The following is a 10,467-nucleotide window of genomic DNA, read 5'->3' on the forward strand; positions in this document are numbered from 1 at the left end:
CGCAAGCCGGCGAGCGGTTTTAGTTTTTTTTTTTTTTTTTATTACCGCGACTCGTCTGTAAAGCAGAGTTGTCTTTTTAATTTTGGGGGGGAAAAAAACCGCGAAAAACTTCATCAATCCACATGTGTTTTTTGACAGCAGAAGCGCGACCGGCGAGCCCGCGGTTCATGAAAGAGGTTGTGGGGGGGAAACGGGACATATTTCATATAGGTTTGTTCCTAAAAATGGAAAACCCACCAAGGTCAGAGACGGCCAGCTAGAAGAGCCAAGAGTCAATATTTATGGATACTGAACATGTGGCACACTTCTCTACCCACTAATTTGAGCAACAAGTCCACCCCCCCCCCCCCCCCACCGCCCCCCCCCCGGATTTAAAGGCCTCGCAAGAGAGATCACAAAGCTGCTTGCATGTTTCAAATATTGAGGTGCGCGCCTGGCGGCGGGGGGTGTGGGGTTGGTTGCTGCAGAGAAGCTGTGCCCAATTTGGCATGCTGTTTATTTGTTTGTGTTTTTAATTTCCTGTCTAAATAGAGGACAAGGGAGCTTTTGATCCAAGGCAGTGAGAGAGGGTTGCTCCTCAGCGCAGACCCAGCAGTTCACAGCATTGTAAACGTATCGCATTGCGAAATGCGCTTTGCTTTTTATTTTAAAAAAAACCAAAAAAATCCACGTAGAATTTTTCATATTCGCATTTTTTATTATTTGTTTTTAAAATCACGCACGTGTCGTGAAGTCCGCGCCAATGCCTCCGCTGAACAAAGCGAAGCTCGGTGCCCCGACGGTGTGACGGTAACAACACCACGCGGCTATAAAACGGAACATTTAGCTCTGCGCGGACCTCACACTTAAACAACTTCGCGATAGGAATTCATATAAACGCACGCTTCGTTTAACGAAGTCGACGGGACGAGAGGCAGCGACTTCCACAGAGAGAGAGAGAGACATAAATACAGGGATCTGCCCTTTGAATGCAGCTCCACTCATAAAGACACCATGCGTCACTCAATTATACGTCTGCATGATTAGAAGCCTGGGCTACATAAACAGCCAGCGTCGAGATTTACATTTTACTGCTTAAACACAAGCAGCTGTTTACTGGCCGAGGAAGGAAAACTACTTAGCGAGTATCTTATACGCGAGATGGGATTCGGAGACCGACACATCTCCAGCGAGAGGTCGGCTCCGATTAATAGTTGTTTACGTCGACCGAATGCGATACGCCGCTTTCAGGGGTTTTAAACGCGTTAATATGCGGCTGAGTTGAACTGTTGGAGTGCAATGAAGTGCAACCGCAGGGTCCTTTTTAAAGGTTCGTGGGGGGAGGGGGGAGGGGGGAGGGGGGGCAAAAAAGATAAATAGAGACGAGAGAACCGCCGTGACCTTCACCGACGGCGTTTTTGCAATCGCTTGCCCGGATAAGATGAAAGAGCAACAACGATTTCCTCCGCCGCGTCGAGCCGTGGGCAATAAAAAACGCGCCGTGGCTTTGAAATGTTCTTCGCTTTCACCGGGGGGGAGGGGGGAGAATAAAAAAAAACCCCGATGTTTCCAACACACGGTGAGATTAGGCCGCCGCGTGACGTAAGGGAACGGTCTTGAATCTGCGGCGTTTGCATCGCGTGTGAGATACTGAGAAGGGTTAGACAAAGCTGAGCATCTCGTATCATTCAGGGCCGGTTTATCAGCTATTCAACGGATAAATGGGCACCGAGGTGCTAAATGCCAAAAGCTATGTTGTTGTTTTTGTTTTTTTGCATATAGACAACATGAGGTAGAAGATAAACCCATTGTTACTGCTGTATGTTACTGCTCAAAGAAATGCCTCAAACACACCCAATATTGCATTTTCTTTATTAATACCCAACAAGAATACCCATTTCACCGCCCAGCTACTCTCATCCACTGGGATGATCATATTTCTATCACAGCTACCGTTTGTACCAAACGTACACAAGTATAATAACACTTATATACCCAGTATACCCAGTACACCCCTGACCGCCCAGCATTTACCAGCCAACAGACGACGTTAGCGACAATGCTAGTGAACACGTGCTAACCCACGAAACGCGGGAAGTCGTGCACACAGTACGCGTGGCGTTCAAGCGGTCGGGAGATACGGCGACTCGGTACAGAATGGCGTCCAGATGCTACATGCGCTAAGCGTTACGCAAGCTAGCGAGCGGCTAACGTAATGCAAAGGCGTGATGATGAAGAAGATGAATCTGTTTGGAATACCAACATTTTCCTCAGACCTTTTCTAAAATCCAGAAAAAGAATCTCCATATGATCAGATTTATAGTTTTTAATATATTATAATTTAGCATCCACAGCCTCCTCCATTTAAAAAAAAAAAATGTCAGCAAACACGTCACAACTCGTGGTTGAACATGACACTTACGAGGTTGTGAATACCACAAGAGGGAGGGGACAGTGAACACAACCTCATTTATAGGAAGCACAAGTTGAGCATTTCATGGCTAAATAAAAGTTTATTTCATTAACTGGAGGAGACCAAACAAGGAGCTAAAGGAGAATTCTGCGCCTACATTTCCCAGGTAATTTTAATGTTGTTCCAAAACATCTGGATGTGTGAATTAGCGACTGCTTGTTATCAGGATTGCTGTATCGACTTAAAAGGCGATAATATGTGAGTATATATATGAGTTGTGTTTATAGCTTGTGTCTGGTGCCCCCTAGTGGCCAACAGAATCATGTGAAGCAGCATAGCGCATGCTAAGTAGTGCTAGCTCATGCTAAGTAGTGCTAGTCATGCTTGCTACACTCAGGTTAGATGCTCTGCGGCTGTTTTAGCGCATCCTTTTTCATAGTCGTTGTAATTGTCACCCATATTTGTTGACAAAACAATAAGAATCTTTAAATTCTATATATAAAAAAATGTCCCTTGATTTCAACACCTACAGAGTCAAAGTATAGCATTGCGGCTCTAATAATAACAATAATTAAAAAAAGAACAAAACAAAAACAAAACAAAGGCATCTTTATAAGCAGCTGGAACAAAATTGCGAGACTCTCGGTTTCCACCCCAAAAGATAAAAAAAAATGGAAAAAGTTAGTTAGAACAAACTCATTTCATTGTCACATTTCATTACAAGGGTGTCGTGCTGAGTCCGAGCCCGGCCTGGAGGGAGCAGAACAGCAGGGTTGTCTGATGGGAGGGGGGGGGGGGGGGGGGGGGGCTAGTAGGCTATAGGGAGGACCTGATTGTACTCTGGCATCCACAGAATGACATTATAGCTGTGTGGTTTCATGATAATAATAATCTTCAGAGCAGCTGTATAAACATTTAACTGACATCCACTCCCTGGGCATGCAGTATGTATCTTTAACTTCTACGAGGGCCAGTCTGATGCAACTATTCATATCTCCGCCCATCTCTCTCTCTCTCTCTCTCTCTCTCTTTCTCTCGCTTGGGATACATGATCCATGTTAGTATTTTTGCTGTAAATGTCAACGGGGGAAAAAAAAAAAAATGAATGTTCGCATCACATTAAGCCTTCAGCACACGACGTGGCTCAGCGGGACGAGTTACCGGAGAGCTGCGACAGTCGTCTCGCTTCATGCGCTTTGAAGAAACTGTTTTCGGGAAAGCACTTTTCACCCCCCCCCCCCCCCCCAAAAAAAAATATGTTGGGACTCAAACACGAGGCCAATAAATCCCACCCACCCCCCTCCCACCTCGCTTCGGGCCCCCTTCACAGTGCAGCCGACTTCCTGGTAACATTTGTCTTCATTCGTGGCAGTTTGTGTAAATATTTATGTCACTAAACCAACTGTTCTGTATACAGCAAGCCCCCCCCCTCCCAATCTTCCCTGGAATGTGATTTAATTGGCGGTTTCCTCTGTTTATCCCGTTTCATATATACGGTTATGGGGCGAACTCGCTGTAATGAACAATCAGGTAGATAAAAATGTAGCCTTAAATTAAAACGTCCTCCTTAAAGGAAATCAAATGAAGGTTAATACCCCCCCCCCCCCCCCCCCCCCCCCCCGCCCCTCCAACCCCCTCGTCTATAATTCACGTTCTCTCATCACATGCCAGATTACCATTATGTGTCATTTGTAATACAATAAACAGACTCCAGATGGCTTGGATTCTCTTGCATATACACAGAGCAACAGAAGCTATGAGGAAAGCTGCTGTATTTCACCTTGTAGTCACCCAGCTCTCTCTCTCTCTCTCTCTCTCTCTCTCTCTCTCTCTCTCTCTCTCTCTCTCTCGGTGGATTATCATAGCCTGAGAATTTTTTTTTGATTTTTCACAATCTGAGACAAGGAAATGAAGAAAACTATTTAAAAAATAAAAGGTGTAGGTTACAATAAGAGCGGATGACTGAGCAACTCCATTGAGAAGCGGCTCCTCGTGAACTATATCAAAGTCGTCATCTTTGACATTGTGCAGCATGGGAATGAGAGTTTCTGATCCGCCGATGCATCTCGGGCTCCCCCGCCTTTTCATCCTCCATCGTGGCGTTTTGCCCACGGCGCCACAAACGAGACGTGTGCGGCGGAGGCCGCTTCTTTTAAAACACACGCACACACACGCGTGACATCCGAGACGTCACCCAAACACCTCCGTCGCGATGGCTCTCTCTCTCTCTCTTTCTTTCTCTCTCTCTCTCTCTTTCTCACATCCGACAGTGATTTATCTGTGATTATTTGGCCTCTCTGCGTTTTGGGGGGCGGGGGGGGGGGAACCAGGAAAAAGACCACTCGTTTGGCTTCGTGCACGGATCATCGAGGAACACTGGGCCTCTTGTCAGCGTGTCGAATTGTAGCCCAGAATGAAACATTCTATTTTCCTAACCTGGTTAAGTAATCACATTACCTAAGACTCCATAAAGTGGAACAAACAGTAGCGTATAAACCCCCCGACTTCTTGTTTTTTTTTACATGTGCCTTGAGTGACAGATTGGCTTTCATCAAAGAAAGCCGAGCGGAGAACTGGTATAGTCTTTTTTTTTTTGCGACGCTAAAGAATACTAAATTGATCCTCGCGTGTGGAACATCTGGTGAAAAAAAGCAATTTCCACCCAAGTGTTTTAGTATTTCCTCCTAATTAATTTCACATGTACACGACAAGAGCGAGCGGGCCTCCCAGAACCGCGGCACAAAAGCCAGCTTTGTTCCACCATCAGCAAAGTCATCTGTGGTTCCTGGCTTTAAAAAAATATATATAATTTTTGCGCTTTGACGCATGAAATCAACGCCAAAAGCAGAATATTCTTTTTTGGGGGGGGGGGGGGGGGGGGGGGGGAAGTCACATCTCTAGCCTACGGAGCAGGAGTGAAAAGGGACCGCGAAGCCACCTTAATGAATGCTCTTCATCGCCGCGTCTAACGGCGCTTCTACCCCTTAACGTCACATTATTCTGTCTGAGAGACGGGGTCTCAGGTTCTTGAGAAGGTTGATTTTTTTTGGATTTTTTTTTTTTACAGAAAATGCCCGTAAAAGACACAACATTTCTTGTTATTACTCGTCCTGGATGACGAGTCAAAAGAGGGGAGAACGCCGGTGTCGACACATGAAAAGTTGGCTCCGATCAGATCAATCGTTGAAGTGAGAGATACCGAGCGCACCAATCTTGATGCCGGCTCGATCTGAGAGCCGATCTGGTTTTGGAATCGGGCGCCTGGGGACCACCTGGATGAATCTGACTTATGTCTGCCGAGAAAAAAACCGCACATTTCTCACCTGAAGGTCTCGTCTTTACAACGGGTTTCCCCTCCACCAACCCCCAACCCTCAGAGAGCCACAGAGTCTGCTTTTCATCTCCCCCGGGGAAGCTCTTCATCTCCAGAGGAGATGTGACGCATGGCCACAGAAGAAATAAGTGTCCAGAGGTATACAGCTATAGCGGAGGTCTTGTCTGTACACAGGCGGACAAGAACGGGCGGTATTTACCCACACAGATGCGGAGGTGAGATACAAGCAGGTGTTTACAGGAATGTTTGAAGTCGAAAGGGGAGATGGTGTGTTCCGATTAGAGCCCCCGAGTGAGACGGACACTGTAGGTGTTTCTGTAGAGTCCTCCCTTCTTATCTTTTTCATTTCTTCTTCCCATCTGCTTCATGTTTTTGGATGGCAATAAGCTTGACTTTCAACTCCATTTGGCATGACATATCGCCATTCCGAACATACTCTCTTCAGCCTTTTTTCTTTATTATTATTATTATTATTATTATTATTATTATTATATGCTACCAGCGATCCATCGCGCTAACTTCCGGGTGTCGTCGCCCTGTTTTCTGTTTATCGGACGAAGAGCTCGAGGATTTCTATCGTCCACGAAGGACTTAGGGCTTAAGCCCTCCTTTCTGTTGCAGGCATCAAAGAGACGTCCCGGTTCTTTGCGTCGTGGGTTATTAGTCAGAGGGGTTTGGAGAGTGACTCGTTTCACTCTGTTCTCTGATAAATAAAAAGATGTGCTCGAGCGCAGTCTAAAGTTACAGCCGCCAGCCCCCTGTATTACAACCCGATGACTGACGGGAAAAATGGGGTGAGCTCTTTCGCCCGAGCTCTAACAAAAAAAACACCAATAAGACGGAGAGGGAAACAACAGATTAGGCTACTGATCTCAATCTGCCCTCCTTTGGTTATTGGGAAATAATAGCTCTGAAAAAGGAAGTCCTTTTAAACGGGGCCTTTAATCAATTCTCCTTTGACGAGCATGAAAGGCTGCAGCGAGAGCAGCGTGCTCCTGTAGCCCCACATTTTTGGTGTGTGTGTGTGTGTGTGTGTGTGTGTGTGGGTGGGTGGGGAGGTGGTGGTGGAAGCACGGGAGAGATGGGCTCTCCAGCGCACTTGATCACCACCACAGCGGGCCTTGATGCCATGTGTGTGAGTGTGTAAATGGCTCCAAGGCTCCCTGGTGGTAAAAATCACATTGCCAAAATGACCACTAACCTCTAAACGAAACCCCCCCCCCCCCCCTCCCCCCTTTTTTTCTACTTTTTAAAAGGTCCTATTCAAAACCCAGTGTGTGTGTTTTTTAGTTTTTAAAAAAAAAGACGCATAAGGTAGCAATTTCCCTCAAATATGGCGGAGCCCCCGATAACTGTTGAAGTAACTGACACCGCGACCGGGTGAATGAAAGAATGTGTTCCAATATTTGTGAAACATTAACTCGAGCTAAGATAGTAAGCAATGCAACGCAACCTCGGGATTTGTACGCTCTGAACCCTCTTTTACCTTTTTTTTTTTTTTGGGTGTCCCAGCCGGAGTAGAAAGGGCCCGTGTGCTGAGTGAGTGCTTTGTTCATTCCAGAGCGCAAATCTGTTTTAAGTTCAAGGGAGGAGGAGGAACCCTTTAATTTAAAACCCTAAAAATGAAGTCATTCATTCCCTGCTAAACTGCTCTGTGACCCACGAGGTTACGTAAACAAGTGTCCCTTGCATTACTGTCAAAAAGACCCAGCCCCCCCCCCCCCCCTCGCCCCGACGTGACGTAAATCTGGAGGCAAGAAACAAGGGGAAGAAACGTATTCATGTGTGCTTTTTATTTATTTATTTATTCATCTTGTCTTGTTCCTAAAACTAGCGGATATGCCCACAATGCACTGGGCCCTGTAGGACCTGCTCAGATCTATTACCGACTCCAGCTCCAGAGCACGGGCTGGAATGTGAGGAATCCTACTGGGCTGGGGTTCTGGTGCAGGGGTCCAAACCTCACATCGCTTCCTCTATGTTTAGTATTGTCTTTGGATGGGTGGTGGTAATCCAGGAGGAACTGTTACTGCAGGGTAACAGGACCGCTGTGGACATAGTTGAGGCTTTAGCCTCGAAGCGTGCACAGAAAAAAAGTGCACCGAAACATCATCCAGAATGTTCGAAAGAAGTGGATTTATTTATTTTTAAGATTTCAAAATCAAGAGTTTGAGATTAAGTGCATAAGATTTTTTTTTTCTTTTTCTGCAAAGTAAAAAAAAAAGGAGCAGCAATCAGCTTTTGGTACGAATAAAAAAAAATGATACCCTGGATGTCGCTAATGTGACACTAATTGCCTCTTAGTCTGTCAGAGGACGGGAGAGAGAAGAGACAGGAAGACATGAGGATGAGAAGGAAAAAAGGGGGGGAGAGAGAGAGAGAGAGTACCGGGTGCTGACTGAGGCCAGTAATGACTGCCGATGGAATGCCTACACCCATAATCCTCTCTGTCACCGCTGACAGATCCTCTTGACCTCTGAACTCCCCGAATGTAAGGAAAGGGAGAAAAAAAAAAGAGGAAGTCACAACTTAATAAAATTACCTGGTGGTTAGCACTGTTTACGTAGGTAAAAAAAAGAAAAAAGAACGGCGTTAGTGACAATCCGTCAATATCCCCCGAGCGGAGAGACGCTGCCTGCGCGGTAGAGTTTAAACCCTCCTGCATGCTCTGCACTCCCAAACACACCGGGGGGGGGGGGGGGGGGGGGGGGGTCAAAGGGCGAAGGATTTCGCAACAACAGCAGCGTGAGTGTGTGAAGATATATACACGTGGTCGGTGCTATTTCACATCTGGCTAGTACAACAACAAAAAATCCAGATATTGCAGATAGCGTTTATTTTTTCTGTGGTTTACCGGAGATAATCACTCACGCGTTACGCCGACGATGTGACGGTGTGCGTGTGTGTGCGTGCGTGTGTGTGTGTGTGTGTGTGTGTGTTTGTCGGTACACTGCGATCTATATTTCAGCGGGCGGTGTCTCGGTTCTGAAGACGGGGGCCCAAAAGCTGTCAAAGGTTTGTCATCAATTCTCTCTGCCTTGTCATCAGTCTTATCTGATCGCACTGTGTTTCTCACCCCGTGTTCTCCAATGCAAACACAGAATACATGTGCTCGGGGAAAATTCGAGGGAGGCCCTCCAGAGAGAGCCTCTTAAACAATTTGTGGCTTTTAAGTATAGTAGACCCCCCCCCCCACACACACACACACCTCCTACACCCCCACCCCACCCATCATGCTCTTCTAGTCATTTCACTATGACATATTGTCTCTTTGCAATCTAGCAAATCCTTTTTTTTTTGGAAGTGAACTTTGAACAGAAATAAGAGATTTTGCACCGTCAATGTATTTTCAGTCAAAGTACATTGCGGGGCAATGCGCTGGCTTCACGCTCCTCGACCACGGTGTCATTACCTCCCCCCCCCCCCCCAAAAAAAAAAAACTGGGACAGGAAGTGGGATTTTACCTCTTTTTTTCTTCAGCTTTCTGTAAATTCTGTTACGAGCAAAAGTGGCCTCCTTTTTTTTGTCTGGACGGTGTTTTCCGAGGTCATCCTATATCGATCCTCCTCGACGACAGCATGAAGCTATCGAGGGAGCGAGTCGTCTTCGTGTTCCTGGCCCCGACTCCACTCCTCCTCCTGAGCACGCTGCGCTGACAATTCGTTTGACAAACATGCAATCAGCGTACTTACAGACGGCCCCTTTAGTTAGGGTACAGCGCAGTGTGAATTATGGTTGAGATGGAAACCTTTGAATTACGGGTAAGCTCTGAAGTGCCTCTCGTCCAGGGAAAGAAGAGGAGGAGGAGGAGGAGGAGGAGGAGGAGGAGGGATCTTTGCAGGCTTGTGCTGACAGAGGCCTGGCTCGGCGAACTGCAGCAGAACCAGAACAACACACACCGAACAGGGCCCAGCGGAACCATGAGGAACCCAGCCCCGGGTGAGACGGTGCAACCCACCGCGGAAGCAGCGAAGGGAGGTCGACGGCGCGTTTGACCATCTCGCCGTGTCGGCGCCCGCCATTTTGCTCAGCATTGCGCGCATTCCTGCCTAATTGTACATTCGTCCTCTTTCAAAGGGGAAGAAGTGTTAGGCCAGATACAAAGAATCTCGGGATAGGGCGATAGGGCGACAGCATCCGTCCCCAGCCTCCCGAGGGCTATTTAAAGGTACAGTAGGCTGTATTTTCCGCCGCGCAGTGAGGCACCCACCCTTCCGCCTGGCTCCATATTGGAACCAGATGCTGCTGGATGCGAGGCCCCACTAATTTAAGTGGACAGGGCAGATGGAAGCGACTCGCCCTGCATGCATACCACCCCCTGTTGGCTTTCATGTGATGAAAACTCTCCGCAGTGTGGTGGGGGGGGGGGGGGGGGGGGGGGGGGGGAGGTCCACTCAGTGGCGCACACATGCACCACACACGCACACGTGAACACAGCATGAACACACACTGACGTGAACGCACATTTCTTGCACTTAAAGTGACTGTTGTACGCAGAGACATAGCAACGCAACACAACACACGCGCACACACACACACGCATGCATACATGCACTCTGGAAGATATGTTGGACTTTTTCGGTCAGAGAAAGAGGGATTATCCACCACGAAATACCAGTGCAATCCCCAAAATAACCGAGTTGTGCTACTTCCAAATGTCTGACAAAAGCACGGTCTGTGGCGTAGTTGAAAGCACAGTATGTAAAAAAAAGAATATATATATATATATATTCATATGTAT

Source organism: Cyclopterus lumpus, chromosome 24 (assembly GCF_009769545.1).
Source record: "Cyclopterus lumpus isolate fCycLum1 chromosome 24, fCycLum1.pri, whole genome shotgun sequence".
NCBI lineage: Eukaryota > Metazoa > Chordata > Actinopteri > Perciformes > Cyclopteridae > Cyclopterus > Cyclopterus lumpus.